The following is a 23,243-nucleotide window of genomic DNA, read 5'->3' as shown; positions in this document are numbered from 1 at the left end:
TTTTAATTTCATATTTCATTGTGTGTGTGCCAACTACACTGGAGCCCAGTGAATGAACAAACAACATCACCCCCTGTGAAGCTTTTATTAACTGTACAAACTAGAGAGCTGATCGTTAGATCGACTGGCTAATCATGAGTTGTATGCTGCAGGGTTTGGGTTGGTGTCCCTCATGTGAACCCTTTACCATTAGTGAAGCAGTGATTCATACAGCTGGTGGCTGGAGAGGTTAGAGCAGTGCTATTCAAACTTTTTCAGCGGGGACCCCATTTACTCAGACATAATTTCTGGGGACCCCATTTATTCAGACAGAATTCTGAGGACCCCATTTACTCAGACAGAATTTCTGGGGACCCCATTTATTCAGACAGAATTTCTGGGGACCCCATTTACTAAGACAGAATTTCTGGGGACTACATTTTTTCAGACCCCCCTGCAGATCCCCCTTCGCAACACAGACTTTGAATACCACTGTGTTAGAGGCTACAGTAAAAGTAAGTTCTACATAGAGCCATTACACCACATGACATTAATGCTTTGCTTGTTACAGGACATGTCAGTCCTGTACATGGATAAACGCTGTAAGTAACGGCTCAGCTAACCTCTTCTAAGTAGATGGGGCTAACTGGAAAATCGATGTCGCGGTCAATAGCGTGTTGAGTTACCATGTACAAGTGTGATGTGTTGGTTTTATAGGCCCTAACCCTAACCCCAGTCGAGTGGTTGTGAACACCCTTGCTATGTCGCGTGTAATGTGTGTTTTGTTCCAACTTGCTTTTACCAGGATTCTTCTCAGACCTAGCCTTTAATGCTACAGACTAATTGTAGCTTCTGCTGAGAGGAGCACAGGTGTAGATCCAATCAGCCGTCAAGTCAGGGGTTTCAAGTTCAGCGCTATTATTAGTTACTATGAGAGATATGGGTTCGGCCCTGATATTCCAGTAGTAGGTTTACTGTGCTCTACAAAAGCTAACCACTCTGTGCTGTAGTTCTGCAACCTATTGGTTTTTCTACTCTCCCTTGGGAGAGAACACCATTTATCAGCATCCAGAGGAGCGTGGACATATCGATGCACAACATGGCTGGGAGTTCTGCTTTTATTACGCTTTAAACTGCAAGGTCAAGTTAGCTGAAATATATGTCAACGCTGCCAAGACCGGATACATGGAACACATGGCTAGGCACACAGGTTTCAGTGTAGAACATTGAGATAAGAGGAGTAGAGAGTGGAGATTCAGTTTAGAACAAATCAAATCAAATTGTATTTGTCACATACACATGGTTAGCAGATGTTAATGCGAGTGTAGCGAAATGCTTGTGCTTCTAGTTCCGACAATGCAGTAATAACCAACGAGTAATCTAACCTAACAATTCCACACCTACTACCTTATACACACAAGTGTAAAGGGATAAAGAATATGTACATACATATATATGAATGAGTGATGGTACAGAACGGCATAGACAAGATACAGTAGATGGTATAGAGTACAGTATATACATATGAGATGAGTAATGTAGGGTATATAAACATAAAGTGGCATAGTTTAAAGTGGCTAGTGATACATGTATTACATAAAGATGGCAAGATGCAGTAGATGATACAGAGTACAGTATATACATATGAGATGAGTAATGTAGGGTATGTTAACATTATATTAAGTGGCAATGTTTAAAGTGGCTAGTGAGTGGAGTGGAGAGTGGAGATTTCTCCAAGAGAAAGGATTAGGTAAGGCTATATCATATTCATCCTACATCTGAATGTGAGACGAATGTGTTTTATTCTAACCACTTGACCAGACCAAACCTGGGGCCCTGGTTAAAAACTCTAATACTACTACTATCACCACCAGACCAAACCTGGGGCCCTGGCGATAAACTCTAATAATGCAACTATCACCACCAGAACAAACCTGGGGCCCTGCTTATCAACTCTAATACTACTACTACTATCACCACCAGACAAAACCTGGTGCCCTGGTTTTAAACTGCAATACCACTACTACTATCACCACCAGACCAAACCTGGGGCCCTGGTTATAAACTCTAATACTACTACTATCACCACCACCACACCAAACCTTGGGCCCTGATTATATTTATAATACTTCTATCACCACCCAACCAAACCTGGTGCCCTGGTTTTAAACTGCAATACCACTACAACTATCACCACCAGACCAAACCTGGGGCCCTGGTTATAAACTCTCATACTACTACTATCACCACCGCCACACCAAACCTTGGGCCCTGATTATATTTATACTACTTCTATCACCACCAGACCAAACCTGGGGCCCTGGTTATAAACTATAATACTATTACTATCACCACCAGACCAAACCTGGGGCCCTGGTTAGAAGTTCAAATACTGCTACTAGCATCAGAACCAGACCAAACCTGGGGCCCTGATTATATTTCTACTACTACTAATACTACCAGACCAAACCTGGGGCCCTGGCTTTAAAATCTAATTCTTCAACTACTATCACCACCAGACCAATCCTGGGGCCCTGGTTATGAACTCTAATACACCTACTACTATCACCACCAGACCAAACCTTGGGCCCTGATTATAAGTTCTCATACTACAACTATCACCACCAGACCAAACCTTGGGCCCTGGTTATAAACTCTAATACTACTACTATCACCACCAGACCAAACCTTGGGCCCTGGTAATAAACTCTAATACAACAACTCTCACCACCAGACCAAACCTGGGGCCCTGGTTATAAACTCTAATACAACAACTATCACCACCAGACCAAACCTGGGAAACTGGTTATAAACTCTAATACTACTACAACTCTCACCACCAGACCAAACCTGGGAAACTGGTTATAAACTCTAATACAACAACTATCACCATCAGACCAAACCTGGTGACCTGGCTATAAACTCTAATACAACAACTATCACCACCAGACCAAACCTGGGGCCCTGGTTACAAGTTCAAATACTGCTACTAGTATCAGAACCAGACCAAACCTGGGGCCCTGATTATTTCTACTACTACTAATACCACCAGACCAAACCTGGGGCCCTGGCTTTAATATCTAATTCTTCAACTACCATCACCACCAGACCAAACCTTGTGCCCTGGCAATAAACTCTAATACTGCTACTACTTTCACCACCAGACCAATCCTGGGGCCCTGGTTATGAACTCTAATACACCTACTACTATCACAACCAGACCAAACCTGTGGCCCTGGCTTTAATATCTAATTCTTCAACTACCATCACCACCAGACCAAACCTTGTGCCCTGGCAATAAACTCTAATACTGCTACTACTTTCACCACCAGACCAAACCTGGGGCCCTGGTTATAAACTTCTAATACTACTACTACAATCACCACCAAACCAAACCTGGTGCCCTGGTTATAAACTCTAATACTACTACTACAATCACCACAGACCAAACCTGGTGCCCTGGTTATAAACTCTAATACTACTACTACTATCACCACCACACCAAACCTGGTGCCCTGGTTATAAACTCTAATACTACTACCACAATCACCACCAAACCAAACCTGGTGCCCTGGTTATAAACTCTAATACTACTACTACAATCACCACAGACCAAACCTGGTGCCCTGCTTATCAACTCTTATACTACTACTATTATCACCACCAGACGAAACCTGGGTCTCTGTTAATAAACTCTAATTCTACCACTATTATCACCACCAGACCAAACCTGGGTCTCTGTTAATAAACTCTAATTCTACCACTATTATCACCACCAGACCAAACCTGGTGCCCTGGTTAAAAGCTCTAATACTACTACTACTATCACCACCACACCAAACCTGGTGCCCTGGTTATAAACTCTAATACTACTACTACTATCACCACCACACCAAACCTGGTGCCCTGGTTATAAACTCTAATACTACTACTACTATCACCACCACACCAAACCTGGTGCCCTGGTTATAAACTCTAATACTACTACTACAATCACCACAGACCAAACCTGGTGCCCTGGTTATCAACTCTAATACTACTACTATTATCACCACCAGACGAAACCTGGGTCTCTGTTAATAAACTCTAATTCTACCACTATTATCACCACCAGACGAAACCTGGGTCTCTGTTAATAAACTCTAATTCTACCACTATTATCACCACCAGACGAAACCTGGGTCTCTGTTAATAAACTCTAATTCTACCACTATTATCACCACCAGACGAAACCTGGGTCTCTGTTAATAAACTCTAATTCTACCACTATTATCACCACCAGACGAAACCTGGTGCCCTGGTTATAAACTCTAATACTACTACTACTATCACCACCACACCAAACCTGGTGCCCTGGTTATAAACTCTAATACTACTACTACAATCACCACAGACCAAACCTGGTGCCCTGCTTATCAACTCTTATACTACTACTATTATCACCACCAGACGAAACCTGGGTCTCTGTTAATAAACTCTAATTCTACCACTATTATCACCACCAGACCAAACCTTGGGCCCTGGTTAAAAGCTCTAAAACTACTACTATGATCACCACCAAACACAAACCTGGGGCCCTGGCTATAAACTCAAATACTGCTACTACTAATATCACCACTAGACCAAACCTGGTGCCCTGGTTATAAACTCTAATACTACTAATATCACCACTAGACCAAACCTGGGACCTAGTTATAAACTCTAATACTACTAATATCACCACTAGACCATACCTGGGGAGACTGGATATAAACTCTAATACTACTAATATCACCACTAGACCAAACCTGGGGCCCTGGTTATAAACTCTAATACTACTAATATCACCACTAGACCTAACCTGGGGCCCTGGTTATAAACTCTAATTCTACCACTATTATCACCACCAGACCAAACCTTGGGCCCTGGTTAAAAGCTCTAAAACTACTACTATGATCACCACCAAACACAAACCTGGGGCCCTGGCTATAAACTCAAATACTGCTACTACTTTCACCACCAGACCAAACCTTGAGAGCATGGTTATAAACTCTACTACAATCACTGCTATCACCACCAGAGCAAACCTGGGGCCCTGGTTATAAACTCTAATACTACTACAACTATCACCACCAGACCAAACCTGGGGAGACTGGATATAAACTCTAATGCTATTATTACTATCACCACCGTACCAAACCTGAGGCCTCTGTTATAGACTCTAATACTACTACTACAATCAACCCCTAACCAATACTGGTGCCCTGGTTATAAACCCTAATACTACCTCTACTTTCACCACCAGACCAAACCTGGGGACCTGGTCATAAACTCTAAATTTACTACTACTACTATCACCACAAAAAAACAAACCTCAGGCCCTGGCTATGAATTCTAATACTGGTACTACATTCACCACTAGACCAAAACTGGAGAGCGTGGTTATAAACCCTAATACTACTGCTATCACCACCAGACCAAACCTGGGGCCCTGGTAATAAACTCTAATACTATGACTAATTCCCCCACCAGACCAAACCTGGGGCCCTGGTAATAAACTCTAATACTATGACTAATTCCACCACCAGACCAAACCTGTACCCCTGGTCATAAACTCTAATACTTATTCTACTACTGTCAACACCACACTCAACCTGGGGCCATGGCTATAAACTCTAACTCTACTACTATCACAACCAGACCAAACCTGGGGCCCTGGTAATACACTCTAACTCTACTACTATCACCACCAGACCAAACCTGGGGCCCTGGTAATAAACTCTAATACTATGACTAATTCCACCACCAGACCAAACCTGGGGCCCTGGTAATAAACTCTAATACTATGACTAATTCCACCACCAGACCAAACCTGTACCCCAGGTCATAAACTCTAATACTTATTCTACTACTGTCAACACCACACTCAACCTGGGGCCATGGCTATAAACTCTAACTCTACTACTATCACCACCAGACCAAACCTGGGGCCCTGGTTATAAACTCCAACTCTACTACTATCACAACCAGACCAAACCTGGGGCCCTGGTAATAAACTCTAACTCTACTACTATCACCACCAGACCAAACCTGGGGCCCTGGTTATAAACTCTAATACTACTACTATCACCACCAGACAAAATCTGGGGCCCTGGCTATGAACTCTAATACTACTACAACTATCACCACCAGACAAAACCTGGGGCCCTGGTTATAAACTCTAGTACTACCACTACTAACCCCACCAGTCCTAACCTGGGGCCCTGGTTAAATTTCTACTACTACTTTCACCACCAGACCAAAGCTGGGGCCCTGTTTATAAACTCTAATTCTACCACTATTATCACCACCAGACGAAACCTGGGTCTCTGTTAATAAACTCTAATTCTACCACTATTATCACCACCAGACCAAACCTTGGGCCCTGGTTAAAAGCTCTAAAACTACTACTATGATCACCACCAAACACAAACCTGGGGCCCTGGCTATAAACTCAAATACTGCTACTACTTTCACCACCAGACCAAACCTGGTGCCCTGGTTATAAACTCTAATACATCTACTACTTTCACCACCAGACCAAACCTGGTGCCCTGGTTATAAACTCTAATACATCTACTACTATCACCACCAGACCAAACCTGGGGAGACTGGATATAACTCTAATACATCTACTACTTTCACCACCAGACCAAACCTGGGGCCCTGGCTATAAACTCAAATACTGCTACTTCTTTCACCACCAGACCAAACCTTGGGCCCTGGCTATAAACTCAAATACTGCTACTACTTTCACCACCAGACCAAACCTTGAGAGCATGGTTATAAACTCTACTACAATCACTGCTATCACCACCAGAGCAAACCTGGGGCCCTGGTTATAAACTCTAATACTACTACAACTATCACCACCAGACCAAACCTGGGGAGACTGGATATAAACTCTAATGCTATTATTACTATCACCACCGTACCAAACCTGAGGCCTCTGTTATAGACTCTAATACTAGTACTACAATCAACCCCTAACCAATACTGGGGCCCTGGTTATAAACCCTAATATTACCTCTACTTTCACCACCACACCAAACCTGGTGCCCTGGTTATAAACTCTAATACTACTACTACAATCACCACAGACCAAACCTGGTGCCCTGGTTATAAACTCTTATACTACTACTATTATCACCACCAGACGAAACCTGGGTCTCTGTTAATAAACTCTAATTCTACCACTATTATCACCACCAGACCAAACCTTGGGCCCTGGTTAAAAGCTCTAAAACTACTACTATGATCACCACCAAACACAAACCTGGGGCCCTGGCTATAAACTCAAATACTGCTACTACTAATATCACCACTAGACCAAACCTGGTGCCCTGGTTATAAACTCTAATACTACTAATATCACCACTAGACCAAACCTGGGACCTAGTTATAAACTCTAATACTACTAATATCACCACTAGACCATACCTGGGGAGACTGGATATAAACTCTAATACTACTAATATCACCACTAGACCAAACCTGGGGCCCTGGTTATAAACTCTAATACTACTAATATCACCACTAGACCTAACCTGGGGCCCTGGTTATAAACTCTAATTCTACCACTATTATCACCACCAGACCAAACCTTGGGCCCTGGTTAAAAGCTCTAAAACTACTACTATGATCACCACCAAACACAAACCTGGGGCCCTGGCTATAAACTCAAATACTGCTACTACTTTCACCACCAGACCAAACCTTGAGAGCATGGTTATAAACTCTACTACAATCACTGCTATCACCACCAGAGCAAACCTGGGGCCCTGGTTATAAACTCTAATACTACTACAACTATCACCACCAGACCAAACCTGGGGAGACTGGATATAAACTCTAATGCTATTATTACTATCACCACCGTACCAAACCTGAGGCCTCTGTTATAGACTCTAATACTACTACTACAATCAACCCCTAACCAATACTGGTGCCCTGGTTATAAACCCTAATACTACCTCTACTTTCACCACCAGACCAAACCTGGGGCCCTGGTCATAAACTCTAAATTTACTACTACTACTATCACCACAAAAAAACAAACCTCAGGCCCTGGCTATGAATTCTAATACTGGTACTACATTCACCACTAGACCAAAACTGGAGAGCGTGGTTATAAACCCTAATACTACTGCTATCACCACCAGACCAAACCTGGGGCCCTGGTAATAAACTCTAATACTATGACTAATTCCCCCACCAGACCAAACCTGGGGCCCTGGTAATAAACTCTAATACTATGACTAATTCCACCACCAGACCAAACCTGTACCCCTGGTCATAAACTCTAATACTTATTCTACTACTGTCAACACCACACTCAACCTGGGGCCATGGCTATAAACTCTAACTCTACTACTATCACAACCAGACCAAACCTGGGGCCCTGGTAATACACTCTAACTCTACTACTATCACCACCAGACCAAACCTGGGGCCCTGGTAATAAACTCTAATACTATGACTAATTCCACCACCAGACCAAACCTGGGGCCCTGGTAATAAACTCTAATACTATGACTAATTCCACCACCAGACCAAACCTGTACCCCAGGTCATAAACTCTAATACTTATTCTACTACTGTCAACACCACACTCAACCTGGGGCCATGGCTATAAACTCTAACTCTACTACTATCACAACCAGACCAAACCTGGGGCCCTGGTAATACACTCTAACTCTACTACTATCACCACCAGACCAAACCTGGGGCCCTGGTTATAAACTCCAACTCTACTACTATCACAACCAGACCAAACCTGGGGCCCTGGTAATAAACTCTAACTCTACTACTATCACCACCAGACCAAACCTGGGGCCCTGGTTATAAACTCTAATACTACTACTATCACCACCAGACAAAATCTGGGGCCCTGGCTATGAACTCTAATACTACTACAACTATCACCACCAGACAAAACCTGGGGCCCTGGTTATAAACTCTAGTACTACCACTACTAACCCCACCAGTCCTAACCTGGGGCCCTGGTTAAATTTCTACTACTACTTTCACCACCAGACCAAAGCTGGGGCCCTGTTTATAAACTCTAATTCTACCACTATTATCACCACCAGACGAAACCTGGGTCTCTGTTAATAAACTCTAATTCTACCACTATTATCACCACCAGACCAAACCTTGGGCCCTGGTTAAAAGCTCTAAAACTACTACTATGATCACCACCAAACACAAACCTGGGGCCCTGGCTATAAACTCAAATACTGCTACTACTTTCACCACCAGACCAAACCTGGTGCCCTGGTTATAAACTCTAATACATCTACTACTTTCACCACCAGACCAAACCTGGTGCCCTGGTTATAAACTCTAATACATCTACTACTATCACCACCAGACCAAACCTGGGGAGACTGGATATAACTCTAATACATCTACTACTTTCACCACCAGACCAAACCTGGGGCCCTGGCTATAAACTCAAATACTGCTACTTCTTTCACCACCAGACCAAACCTTGGGCCCTGGCTATAAACTCAAATACTGCTACTACTTTCACCACCAGACCAAACCTTGAGAGCATGGTTATAAACTCTACTACAATCACTGCTATCACCACCAGAGCAAACCTGGGGCCCTGGTTATAAACTCTAATACTACTACAACTATCACCACCAGACCAAACCTGGGGAGACTGGATATAAACTCTAATGCTATTATTACTATCACCACCGTACCAAACCTGAGGCCTCTGTTATAGACTCTAATACTAGTACTACAATCAACCCCTAACCAATACTGGTGCCCTGGTTATAAACCCTAATATTACCTCTACTTTCACCACCAGACCAAACCTGGGGCCCTGGTCATAAACTCTAAATTTACTACTACTACTATCACCACAAAAAAACAAACCTCAGGCCCTGGCTATAAATTCTAATACTGGTACTACATTCACCACCAGACCAAAACTGGAGAGCATGGTTATAAACCCTAATACTACTGCTATCACCACCAGACCAAACCTGGGGCCCTGGTGATAAACTCTAATACTATGACTAATTCCACCACCAGACCAAACCTGGGGCCCTGGTAATAAACTCTAATACTATGACTAATTCCACCACCAGACCAAACCTGTACCCCTGGTCATAAACTCTAATACTTCTTCTACTACTGTCAACACACCCCTCGACCTGGGGCCATGGCTATAAACTCTAACTCTACTACTATCACAACCAGACCAAACCTGGGGCCCTGGTAATAAACTCTAATACTATGACTAATTCCACCACCAGACCAAACCTGTACCCCTGGTCATAAACTCTAATACTTATTCTACTACTGTCAACACCACACTCAACCTGGGGCCATGGCTATAAACTCTAACTCTACTACTATCACAACCAGACGAAACCTGGGGCCCTGGTAATACACTCTAACTCTACTACTATCACCACCAGACCAAACCTGGGGCCCTGGTTATAAACTCCAACTCTACTACTATCACAACCAGACCAAACCTGGGGCCCTGGTAATAAACTCTAACTCTACTACTATCACCACCACACCAAAGCTGGGGCCCTGGTAATAAACTCTAACTCTACTACAATCACCACCAGACCAAACCTGGGGCCCTGGTTATAAACTCTAATACTACTACTATCACCACCAGACAAAATCTGGGGCCCTGGCTATGAACTCTAATACTACTACTATCATCACCAGACAAAATCTGGGGCCCTGGCTATGAACTCTAATACTACTACAACTATCACCACCAGACAAAATCTGGGGCCCTGGCTATGAACTCTAATACTACTACAACTATCACCACCAGACAAAACCTGGGGCCCTGGTTATAAACTCTAGTACTACCACTACTAACCCCACCAGCCCTAACCTGGGGCCCTGGCTAAATTTCTACTACTACTTTCACCACCAGACCAAAGCTGGGGCCCTGTTTATAAACTCTAATACTACTACTATCACCACCGGACCAAACCTGGGGCCCTGGTTATAAACTTCTAATACTACTACTAAGATCACCACCAAACCAAACCTTGTGCCCTCGCAATAAACTCTAATACTGCTACTACTTTCACCACCAGACCAAATCTGGGACCCTGGTTATAAACTCTAATACTACAACTACTATCACCACCACACCAAACCTGGTGCCCTGGTTATAAACTCTAATACTACTACTACAATCACCACAGACCAAACCTGGTGCCCTGCTTATCAACTCTTATACTACCACTATTATCACCACCAGACCAAACCTTGGGCCCTGGTTAAAAGCTCTAAAACTACTACTATGATCACCACCAAACACAAACCTGGGGCCCTGGCTATAAACTCAAATACTGCTACTACTTTCACCACCAGACCAAACCTTGAGAGCATGGTTATAAACTCTACTACAATCACTGCTATCACCACCAGAGCAAACCTGGGGCCCTGGTTATAAACTCTAATACTACTAATATCACCACTAGACCAAACCTGGGGCCCTGGTTATAAACTCTAATACTACTATTATCACCACCAGACCAAACCTGGGGCACAGTTTATAAACTCTAATACTGCTAATATCACAACCGGACCAGACCTGGGGCCCTGGTTTTAAACTCTAATACCACTATCACAACCAGACCAAACCTGAGGCATTTGTTATAAACTCTACTACTTCTACTATTATCACCACCAGACCAAACCTGGGGCCCTGGTTATAAACTCTAATACACCTACTACTATCACCACCAGACCAAACCTGGGGCCCTGTTTATAAACTCTAATACTACAGCCACGATCAGAACCAGACCAAACCTGGAAACCTGGTTACAAACTCCAATACTACTACCACTATCACCAACAGACCAAACCTGGTGCACTGATTGTAAACACTACTACTACTATCACCACCAGACCTAACCTGGTGCACTGATTGTAAACACTACTACTATCACCACCAGACATGCCTGTCAACTATGTTAGAAGGATCAGTTAATGCTACAGCATCCATCCAATCTAAAATAAAGCATTTATCCCATAAGGGATCCAAAAGAATGAAGCCTTGGTCTTAACTACGTGTCACTGTATACATGTCAAACCACGTGCCAACCTAGTTACAGTACATAACACTGTCAGAAGTGAGAGGTACAAGGGTATATGGTCACATGTCAGTTGTTATGACAGCATTGTGTAGGCATTATACAGTGCATTCAGAAAGTATTCAGAGCCCTTGACTTTTTCCACATTTTGTTACTTTTCAGCCTAATTCTAAAATGTACTAAATAAAGCAATCGGGGAAGAAGGGCCTTGGTCAGGAAGGTGACTGACAGAGCTCCAGAGTTCCTCTATGGAGATGGGAGAAGCTTCCAGAAGGACAACCATCTCTGCAGCCCTCCACCAATCAGGCCTTTATGGGAGAGTAACCAGACGGAAGCCACTCCTCAGTAAAAGGCACATGACAGCCCGCTTGGAGTCACCTAAAGGACTCTCAGGCCATGAGAAACAAGATTCTCTGGTCTGATGAAATCAAGATTGAACTCTTTGGCCTGAATGCCAAGCGTCACATCTGGAGGAAACCTGGCAACATCCCTATGGTGAAGCATGTTGATGGCAGCATCATGCTGTGGGGATGTTTTTCAGCGGCAGGGACTGGGAGACTAGTCAGGATCGAGGGTAAGATGAACGAAGCAAAGAACAGAGAGATCCTTGATGAAAACCTTCTCCAGAGCGCTCAGGACAGACTGGGGAGAAGGTTCACCTTCCAAAAGAACAATGATTCTAACCACATAGCCAAGACAACGCAGGAGTGGCTTCGGGACAAGTCTCTGAATGTCCTTGAGTGGCCCAGCCAGAGCCCGGACTTGAACCTGATCGAACATCTCTGGAGAGACCTGAAAATAATTGTGCAGTGACTATCCCCACCCAACCTGACAGAGTTTTAGAGGATCTGTGGAGAAGAATGGAAGAAACACCCCAAATACAGGTGTGTCAAACAGGTGTGTCATACCCAAGAAGACTCAAGGCTGTGATATCTGCCAAAGATGCTTCAACAAAGTACTGAGTAAAGGGTCTGAATACTGTAAATGTTTAAAAATAATCATATTTGCCAACCTTTCTAAAAACCTGGAAAAAGTCAAGGGGTCTGAATACTTTCCGAATGCACTGTATATAAAGCCATTATGACATCTGTTTCGCAACACACTGAAGCTCACTCCTCCTGCCCTCTCCAGCCTATTCTGGAGCAGAGAAAGGAAATCAGTGTTATGTTATCTCTGTGCTTCTGCAGTAATGGTATTATTTAGTCATCTTAATTCTCCTGGGCTGACCAACAGTGTGAACAATGCAGGGCCTTACTAAGCCCATCAGCGTGGTCCCATGAAGCAGAGGTATTTTCCTGCTCCACAGACCCTACAGGCTCCTCTATCCCTCCACCTCGTTCCTTCTGCATCCCTCCATCTATTTATCCATCCTCCCTCTCTCCTTCTGTATATACCTCTGTATATACCTTTCTCTCTTCCTCTCTCCCCTCCATCCCTCACCCCCTCCATCATCTCTCTCTACCTCTCTCTCTCTCTCTCTCTCTCTACCTCTCCCTCCCTCCTTCTCCTCTCTCTGTGGCGGGAGAGATTTTTGCGTGTAATGGCGTTATTCACAGTTCATTGGTCTGTTTGAAGGGACTATCTTGATTGAGCGTTTCCCAGTGCAGGGCAGGGCAGGGTGGATGGGGGACTGTATAAAGATGTGTTGGGAGCCTGTGGAGATGGATGGGCTATGGGAACATGGACACACAGTAGGGTGCTGCCATGTTTGTCAAGCCTATAATCTAAAGACAACATTGTAAACTGGAAACAATGGCACACACAAGAGGGAAACTGACACTATACACACTCTTGAAGCATGCAGGAGATATTTTAGCTCTTTGAGAGGCTCAGTCTTTTGGAAATATTGGACATAGAAACAGCAGGCTAGCACAGATGAGTGAAATTGATAGTAAACTGGACACTGGAAAGCAAGTGGATAAGCCCCAGAGCTAGCCAGAAAGAGAAAAACAGAATCAATCACGCTCTCGCTCGCTTTCTCTCTCTCTCTTCTCTCTCTCCCCCCACCCTCCCTCACACCTTACCCCCCCCCCCTCTCCTCACCCTCTGTCTCTCTCCCTCTCTCTCTTCTCTCCACATTCTGGTCTTCATCTTTCTCTCTCTCTAATAAATGCATGCACTGACAAAGAACCCAAAACTGCTCTGAGAAGCAGTTTACACTTCACTAATTAGTCCAAATGAACCCCAGGCAGACTTACAGTAGACGCTCACACATCACACACACAAAAACAACACATACACATAAATGCAGTTTCTACTCTCACACCACTCTGATTCTGCTGCAACTCTTACACACACACACACACACACACACACACACACACACACACACACACACACACACACACACGAAGTGCCTCCACCTGAGGCAGAAAAGGCAACCAGAGTCGCGTCGCTTTGAAGGCAGTGTAAAACCAACGCTGCAGAAAAATGCTATGGCTGGGAAACGGAGCATGATATTAACTAAGCACGGACAGACGATACATACATGTACATATAAACAGTCACACACAACACAGGTGAAGAAGAGTCCTACTTACAGAATGAGTCAGACGATATCAGAAGCGGTGTACCATATATGTGTGTGGTAGCCAGTCAGCACAGCCCTCGATGGGCATGGAGATGGGAATCCACTGGTGGGGGGGTCAGGGACGAGGGGGGTGAGGTGAAGGGGATGCGTCTACCGCGGAGGGGGGACTTGTGGGGCTGTCACAGCATTCCGGATTGTTTCCGAGAAGGGGTGGGGGGCTGAGAGAGAGAGAGAGGACAAAGATGGAAGATTCCGGTACTTGAACTGTGATAGCTAGGCAACAATATTCCTTTTGGAGGTGAGGAGAAAAAGCAACAACTGAGGATAGAAAAAATCTTCAGACACCCTCAACAAAAGTAGAGAGTAAAAGACAGAAGGAGGAAAAGAAAAGGTATTGAGCTGTCTTCTTCCCTTTCTTTATCTCTCTCCCTCTCCTCAGTGGAGCTAGACGTGGAAGGAGCCTCTTGGTCAAATGAAACACGGGGGTTGAAAAATGTGTCTGTTTCAATCCAAAAGGGCCCCCCTCCTTCCCTTTCCTTCCCTCGTTTCCTTCCCTCTGGGCCGGCAGAAGGCCTCGACGGCTCCGAGTACCGTTGTCTAAATCCAATACCTCTCCCAGAAGAAGAGGGGGAAACACAAGAGAAAATGACAAGCAGATGAAGGGGATTTCAGACACCTGTTCTCTATCCCTCTCCTTTCCACTGTCTACTTTTTTCTTCCCTTCCCTCTCTCTCTCACTCTTGCTGTCACTACATCTATCTAACCTGTCCTTCCCTTCTAGTAGCAGTCCCCCTACCTGTTTGTTTGTTTCTGTCTAGTCTTGCCAGCAGAGGCTGAGGCTGAGGGGGATGCAGTCAGATCCTCTAATTGCTGCGTCGCTCGCTCTCAGTCCCCGTCAGGCAGACAGGCAGCACCAAACCCAACACAGGACTGACAGCTTCTCTCTTCTATACCCCTATCTCTCTCTCTCTCTCTCTCTCTCTCTCACACACACACACACACACAGTCTGGAATGACAATGACGACTGTCTGCTTGTAATGCTTGTTTATAATGACTCCCAGTTTACTGTCTGTCTGTCTGTTTATGAGCCATCCAGTTCCGGTCCAGGGGTGTACAGCGGGACCTTTTACCCTCCTCTAGTGCTCAGCTACCCCCCCGGTCAGAATTCTGCCTCTTTTTCTGCCTCTTCCATCGTGCAACCAAGCAGCCAACCAACCAATCAGCTTCCAGCGGATCTCAGACAGACAGGCTAAATTAGGCTGAGGCAGGACGTCTCTAGAAGGATTCTGACAAATCTCAGTTAATTATCTCGCTTTCTTTATCTCTTCTCTCTCTCTCTCTCTTTCTCTCTACCTGTTTCCCTATCTCCTTCTCTTCTCCGTTATCTCTCTCCTTCCTCGTTATCTATTCAGGGCAGTTTGTCCCTCTTCTCTCTCTGTCACCAAGGGAGGATCAGAAAGAATGGACTTGTTTCATAATATATTCCTCCTCAATGGATGAAGAGGTGGGGGGAAAGGTGGAAGACCAGAAAAAGTGAAAAGTGGAGGGGAAATTGTTCCTTTAAAAAATAAGCCCACAAACAAATCAGAAGGCGGGATTCCCAAGGGGGGACTGTCAACTACTTGGTTCTGCTGAGGAACCGGTCTGGAACAGACGCAGAACTTTGAAGTGAACAGAGTAAAGTCTCATAATCTAGACAGGATGTACAGCCGATAAATCCACCCGTGTACCACAATCCCATGTAGTTTTCTGGAGGAGCGTCACAGTTGAGTATTTCCTTCCATGGAGACACATCCCCCGAAGCTCAAGGTCCTCTACAAGCTGTTACACTGGCATCAACACCCCAAACCTCTAGGTTTCATTAAATCCCATTGGATGCGGTTGTAATCAGAAGAGTGCATTGTACACATCTCTCACTGGAACAATTGTGGCACTGGTGGTTGTGCTCCTGGTGGGGGGGTCACTCTGCAGGGGTAGAGAGGTGGTCAGTATTGGGGTGCTGGATGCTAGCAGTTTGTCTTTATTTCCCATGGTGGGAACTGTGACTCCTGACTGACAAGGAAAGGATTCAGAAAGGTAGAGATAATTCCACTAGGTTTCAGCCCTGTAGGAGAGAGAGAAAGGCAGAGAGAGGGAGAGAGAAAGAGAGAGCATGTGAGACTTGGTGACATTTGTGTCATTCTGGCTTATCACGCACGCATTCTCCTCGTCCGACTCAACTCTGCCTGTCTTCCTCCTGTCTAGTCTGTCCTTGTCACTCTTCCACTGACATTACCTTCCATTCCCCTCTTAACCTCTTCCCTTCCCTCATCTCTCTCTCTCTCTGCAGCTCAATCTCCCCCTTTACATCTATCTATCTTAGTTATCACAGTCTCCTCTCTCCTTTTTTCCCTGCTATCTTTCACAGTCCCTCGATATATCTGTCCATCTTTCTATACAGCATCTGAGTGGATCTGTACTTTAATAAATCCTCTTAAGGATCCGCCCCTTATTTTCAATTTTCACCTAAAATGACATATCCAAAACTAACTGCCTGTAGCCCTGAAGCGAGGATATGCATATTCTTGGTACCATTTGAAAGGAAACACTTTGAAGTTTGTGGAAATGTGGAAGGAATGTAGGAGAATATAACACATTAGATCTGGTAAAAGATAATAAAAAGAAAAAACCAACAGTTGTTTTGTACCATCATCTTTGAAATGTAAGAGACAGGCCATAATGTATTATTCCAGCCCAGGTGTAATTTAGATTTTGGCCACTAGATGGCAGCAGGGTATGTGCAAAGTTGTTATTGATCCAATGAACCATTGCATTTCTGTTCAACATTTTGTATCAAGACTGCCCAAATGTGCCAATTTTTTTTATTAATAACTTTTCATGTTCAAAACTGTGAACTCTCCTCAAACAATAGCATGGTATTCTTTCATTATAATAGCTACTGTAAATTGGAAAGTGCAGTTAAATTAACAAGAATTTAAGCTTCCTGTCTATGTCCTGGGAAATTGTCTTGTTACTTACAACCTCATGCTAATCGCGTTAGCCTACGTTAGCTCAACCGTCCCGCAGGGAGGGGACACACCGATCCTGAAGAAGTTTTAACGTGCCAGTCTCTCTCTCTATCTCGCTCTTTCACTCTCATTGTCACTCTCGCACTCGCTCTCTGTCTCTCTCTCTATCTCGCTCTTTCACTCCCATTCTCACTCTCGCACTCGCTCTCTGTCTCTCTCTATCTCGCTCTTTCACTCTCATTCTCACTCTCACACTCGCTCTCTGTCTCTCTCTCTATCTCGCTCTTTCACTCTCATTCTCACTCTCGCACTCGCTCTCTGTCTCTCTCTCTATCTCGCTCACACTTTCACTCTCATTCTCACGCTCGCTCTCTGTCTCTCTCTCTATCTCGCTCACACTTTCACTCTCATTCTCACTCTCACACTTGCTCTCTGTCTCTCTCTCGCTGCTCCTTAAAGGCAACAGCTAAAACCACAGTCCAGGAGAAAAACACTGTCTCCCCAACAGGCAAAAGTCCAAGATAAAAACCAAATAAAAATAGACATATACATATACAGCCAGGTTAAAACCACCTGTCTCCTCTCTCTACATATACAGCCAGGTTAAAACCACCTGTCTCCTCTCTCCACATATACAGCCAGGTTAAAACCACCTGTCTCCTCTCTCTACATATACAGTCAGGTTAAAACCACCTGTCTCCTCTCTCTACATATACAGTCAGGTTAAAACCACCTGTCTCCTCTCTCCACATATACAGCCATGTTAAAACCACCTGTCTCCTCTCTCTACATATACAGTCAGGTTAAAACCACTAACCATATACAGACATGTTTATATTTTAGTCATTTAGCAGACGCTCTAATCCAGAGCAATTTATAGTTAGTGTATTCATCTTAAAATAGCTAGGTGAGACAACCACATATATCTCAGTTATAGTAAGGGCATTTTTCCTACATACAGCCAAGATAAAGCCACTGTCTCTCCTTATACAATCCAGAATCAACCCTGGCTCTGCCCTATTCCTACCTAGCTTGCTTGCCAAATCTGCTACAGGTTTAGCCAACAATACCAAACATGCCAAAGCATGATAATGATAAAGCAGTTGGCTGAAGCAGAACCGATCTGGCTTCCAGGCAAAGTCTTACCGGTTCAGCTCAGATACTCAACTCTTTTGCCAGTTCATTTCACCAATTTTGTGGTCCGAGTCATCTTTGTATTCACATTGCTATGTTTAAATAGGAACCAAGATCTTTTTCCAACATTCACTCAACATTCACTCAATGCACTGCAGGACAAGCCATTCTATCAGAAGGTGTTATCGGACAGCTACTTACATTTTGGAAGCCAATAGATTGCATTTATTAAAGATGAGACATAATAATTGTAATCAGAACATACTATTAAAAAACCCTCAAACCCTCACACTACTGCAACAGCGTTGCCCCTGTCATAAACCCTCACACTAGACTACTGCAACAGTGTTTCCCCTGTCATAACCCCTCACACTAGACTACTGCAACAGCGTTGCCCCTGTCATAAACCCTCACACTAGACTACTGCAACACTGTTTCCCCTGTCATAACCCCTCACACTAGACTACTGCAACAGCGTTGCCCCTGTCATAACCCCTCACACTAGACTACTGCAACACTGTTTCCCCTGTCATAAACCGCTGTTGCAGTAGTCTAGTGTGAGGGGTTATGACAGGGGAAACGCTGTTGCAGTAGTCTAGTGTGAGGGGTTATGTCAGTAGTCTAGTGTGAGGGGTTATGTCAGTAGTCTAGTGTGAGGGGTTATGTCACTAGTCTAGTGTGAGGGGTTATGCCAGGGGAAACGCTGTTGCAGTAGTCTAGTGTGAGGGGTTATGACAGGGGAAACGCTGTTGTAGTAGTCTAGTGTGAGGGGTTATGTCAGTAGTCTAGTGTGAGGGGTTATGTCAGTAGTCTAATGTGAGGGTTTATGACAGGGGAAACACTGTTGCAGTAGTCTAGTGTGAGGGGTTATGACAGTAGTCTAGTGTGAGGGTTTATGACAGGGGAAACAGTGTTGCAGTAGTCTAGTGTGAGGGTTTATGACAGTAGTCTAGTGTGAGGGGTTGTGACAGGGGAAATGCTGTTGCAGTAGTCTAGTGTGAGGGGTTATGACAGGGGAAACGCTGTTGCAGTAGTCTAGTGTGAGGGTTTATGACAGGGGAAACGGTGTTGCAGTAGTCTAGTATGAGGGGTTATGACAGGTGAAACAGTGTTGCAGTAGTCTAGTGTGAGGGGTTATGACAGGGGAAACGCTGTTGCAGTAGTCTAGTGTGAGGGGTTATGACAGGGGAAACGCTGTTGCAGTAGTCTAGTGTGAGGGTTTATGACAGGGGAAACAGTGTTGCAGTAGTCTAGTATGAGGGGTTATGACAGGGGAAACGCTGTTGCAGTAGTCTAGTGTGAGGGTTTATGACAGGGGAAATGCTGTTGCAGTAGTCTAGTGTGAGGGGTTATGTCAGTAGTCTAGTGTGAGGGGTTATGTCAGTAGTCTAGTGTGAGGGGTTATGTCAGTAGTCTAGTGTGAGGGGTTATGTCAGTAGTCTAGTGTGAGGGGTTATGACAGTAGTCTAGTGTGAGGGGTTATGTCAGTAGTCTAGTGTGAGGGGTTATGACAGTAGTCTAGTGTGAGGGGTTATGACAGTAGTCTAGTGTGAGGGGTTATGACAGTAGTCTAGTGTGAGGGGTTATGACAGTAGTCTAGTGTGAGGGGTTATGACAGTAGTCTAGTGTGAGGGGTTATGACAGTAGTCTAGTGTGAGGGGTTGTGACAGTAGTCTAGTGTGAGGGTTTATGACAGGGGAAACAGTGTTGCAGTAGTCTAGTGTGAGGGTTTATGACAGTAGTCTAGTATGAGGGTTTATGACAGGGGAAACAGTGTTGCAGTAGTCTAGTGTGAGGGTTTATGACAGTAGTCTAGTGTGAGGGTTTATGACAGGGGAAACAGTGTCGCAGTAGTCTAGTGTGAGGGTTTATGACAGGGGAAACAGTGTTGCAGTAGTCTAGTGTGAGGGGTTATGTCAGTAGTCTAGTGTGAGGGTTTATGACAGGGGAAACAGTGTTGCAGTAGTCTAGTGTGAGGGTTTATGACAGGGGAAACGCTGTTGCAGTAGTCTAGTGTGAGGGTTTATGACAGTAGTCTAGTGTGAGGGTTTATGACAGGGGAAACAGTGTTGCAGTAGTCTAGTGTGAGGGTTTATGACAGGGGAAACGCTGTTGCAGTAGTCTAGTGTGAGGGGTTATGACAGGGGAAACAGTGTTGCAGTAGTCTAGTGTGAGGGGTTATGACAGGGGAAACGCTGTTGCAGTAGTCTAGTGTGAGGGGTTTATGACAGGGGAAATGCTGTTGCAGTAGTCTAGTGTGAGGGTTTATGACAGGGGAAACGCTGTTGCAGTAGTCTAGTGTGAGGGTTTATGACAGGGGAAACGCTGTTGCAGTAGTCTAGTGTGAGGGGTTATGACAGGGGGAAATGCTGTTGCAGTAGTCTAGTGTGAGGGGTTATGTCAGTAGTCTAGTGTGAGGGTTTATGACAGGGGAAACAGTGTTGCAGTAGTCTAGTGTGAGGGGTTATGACAGGGGAAATGCTGTTGCAGTAGTCTAGTGTGAGAGGTTATGTCAGTAGTCTAGTGTGAGGGTTTATGACAGGTGAAACAGTGTTGCAGTAGTCTAGTGTGAGGGTTTATGACAGGGGAAATGCTGTTGCAGTAGTCTAGTGTGAGGGTTTATGACAGGGGAAACGCTGTTGCAGTAGTCTAGTGTGAGGGGTTATGACAGGGGAAACGCTGTTGCAGTAGTCTAGTATGAGGGGTTATGACAGGGGAAATGCTGTTGCAGTAGTCTAGTGTGAGGGTTTATGACAGGGGAAACGCTGTTGCAGTAGTCTAGTGTGAGGGTTTATGACAGGGGAAACGGTGTTGCAGTAGTCTAGTGTGAGGGTTTATGACAGGGGAAACGCTGTTGCAGTAGTCTAGTGTGAGGGTTTATGACAGGGGAAACGCTGTTGCAGTAGTCTAGTGTGAGGGGTTATGACAGGGGAAACTCTGTTGCAGTAGTCTAGTGTGAGGGGTTATGACAGAGGAAACAGTGTTGCAGTAGTCTAGTGTGAGGGTTTATGACAGGGGAAACACTGTTGCAGTAGTCTAGTGTGAGGGGTTATGACAGTAGTCTAGTGTGAGGGTTTATGACAGGGGAAACAGTGTTGCAGTAGTCTAGTGTGAGGGTTTATGACAGTAGTCTAGTGTGAGGGGTTATGACAGGGGAAATGCTGTTGCAGTAGTCTAGTGTGAGGGGTTATGACAGGGGAAACGCTGTTGCAGTAGTCTAGTGTGAGGGTTTATGACAGGGGAAACGGTGTTGCAGTAGTCTAGTATGAGGGGTTATGACAGGTGAAACGCTGTTGCAGTAGTCTAGTGTGAGGGTTTATGACAGGGGAAACAGTGTTGCAGTAGTCTAGTATGAGGGGTTATGACAGGGGAAACGCTGTTGCAGTAGTCTAGTGTGAGGGTTTATGACAGGGGAAATGCTGTTGCAGTAGTCTAGTGTGAGGGGTTATGTCAGTTGTCTAGTGTGAGGGGTTATGTCAGTAGTCTAGTGTGAGGGGTTATGTCAGTAGTCTAGTGTGAGGGGTTATGTCAGTAGTCTAGTGTGAGGGGTTATGACAGTAGTCTAGTGTGAGGGGTTATGTCAGTAGTCTAGTGTGAGGGGTTATGACAGTAGTCTAGTGTGAGGGGTTATGACAGTAGTCTAGTGTGAGGGGTTATGACAGTAGTCTAGTGTGAGGGGTTATGACAGTAGTCTAGTGTGAGGGGTTATGACAGTAGTCTAGTGTGAGGGGTTGTGACAGTAGTCTAGTGTGAGGGTTTATGACAGGGGAAACAGTGTTGCAGTAGTCTAGTGTGAGGGTTTATGACAGTAGTCTAGTGTGAGGGTTTATGACAGGGGAAACAGTGTTGCAGTAGTCTAGTGTGAGGGTTTATGACAGTAGTCTAGTGTGAGGGTTTATGACAGGGGAAACAGTGTCGCAGTAGTCTAGTGTGAGGGTTTATGACAGGGGAAACAGTGTTGCAGTAGTCTAGTGTGAGGGGTTATGTCAGTAGTCTAGTGTGAGGGTTTATGACAGGGGAAACAGTGTTGCAGTAGTCTAGTGTGAGGGTTTATGACAGGGGAAACGCTGTTGCAGTAGTCTAGTGTGAGGGTTTATGACAGTAGTCTAGTGTGAGGGTTTATGACAGGGGAAACAGTGTTGCAGTAGTCTAGTGTGAGGGTTTATGACAGGGGAAACGGTGTTGCAGTAGTCTAGTGTGAGGGGTTATGACAGGGGAAACAGTGTTGCAGTAGTCTAGTGTGAGGGGTTATGACAGGGGAAACGCTGTTGCAGTAGTCTAGTATGAGGGGTTATGACAGGGGAAACAGTGTTGCAGTAGTCTAGTGTGAGGGGTTATGACAGGGGAAACGCTGTTGCAGTAGTCTAGTGTGAGGGGTTTATGACAGGGGAAATGCTGTTGCAGTAGTCTAGTGTGAGGGTTTATGACAGGGGAAACGCTGTTGCAGTAGTCTAGTGTGAGGGTTTATGACAGGGGAAACG

General features: G+C 44.7%; 1 protein-coding gene across 2 annotated transcripts in view; it reads right to left on the bottom strand.

The window, feature by feature from the left end:
- The window catches only part of LOC110534415 (glutamate receptor ionotropic, kainate 5), a 134,822-nt gene that overhangs the window by 92,213 nt on the left and 19,366 nt on the right, over window positions 1-23,243 (bottom strand). For both annotated transcript variants that reach the window (XM_036941605.2, XM_036941619.2), the window contains exon 3: window positions 14,630-16,724. The gene's annotated coding sequence lies outside the window, so the exon portion shown is untranslated. The remainder of the gene's footprint in view (window positions 1-14,629; window positions 16,725-23,243) is intronic.

Source organism: Oncorhynchus mykiss, chromosome 2 (assembly GCF_057628025.1).
Source record: "Oncorhynchus mykiss isolate SJ-2025 chromosome 2, ASM5762802v1, whole genome shotgun sequence".
NCBI lineage: Eukaryota > Metazoa > Chordata > Actinopteri > Salmoniformes > Salmonidae > Oncorhynchus > Oncorhynchus mykiss.
The sequence above is the reverse complement of the archived record's forward strand: the minus strand, read 5'-3'. Positions and strand labels throughout refer to the sequence as shown.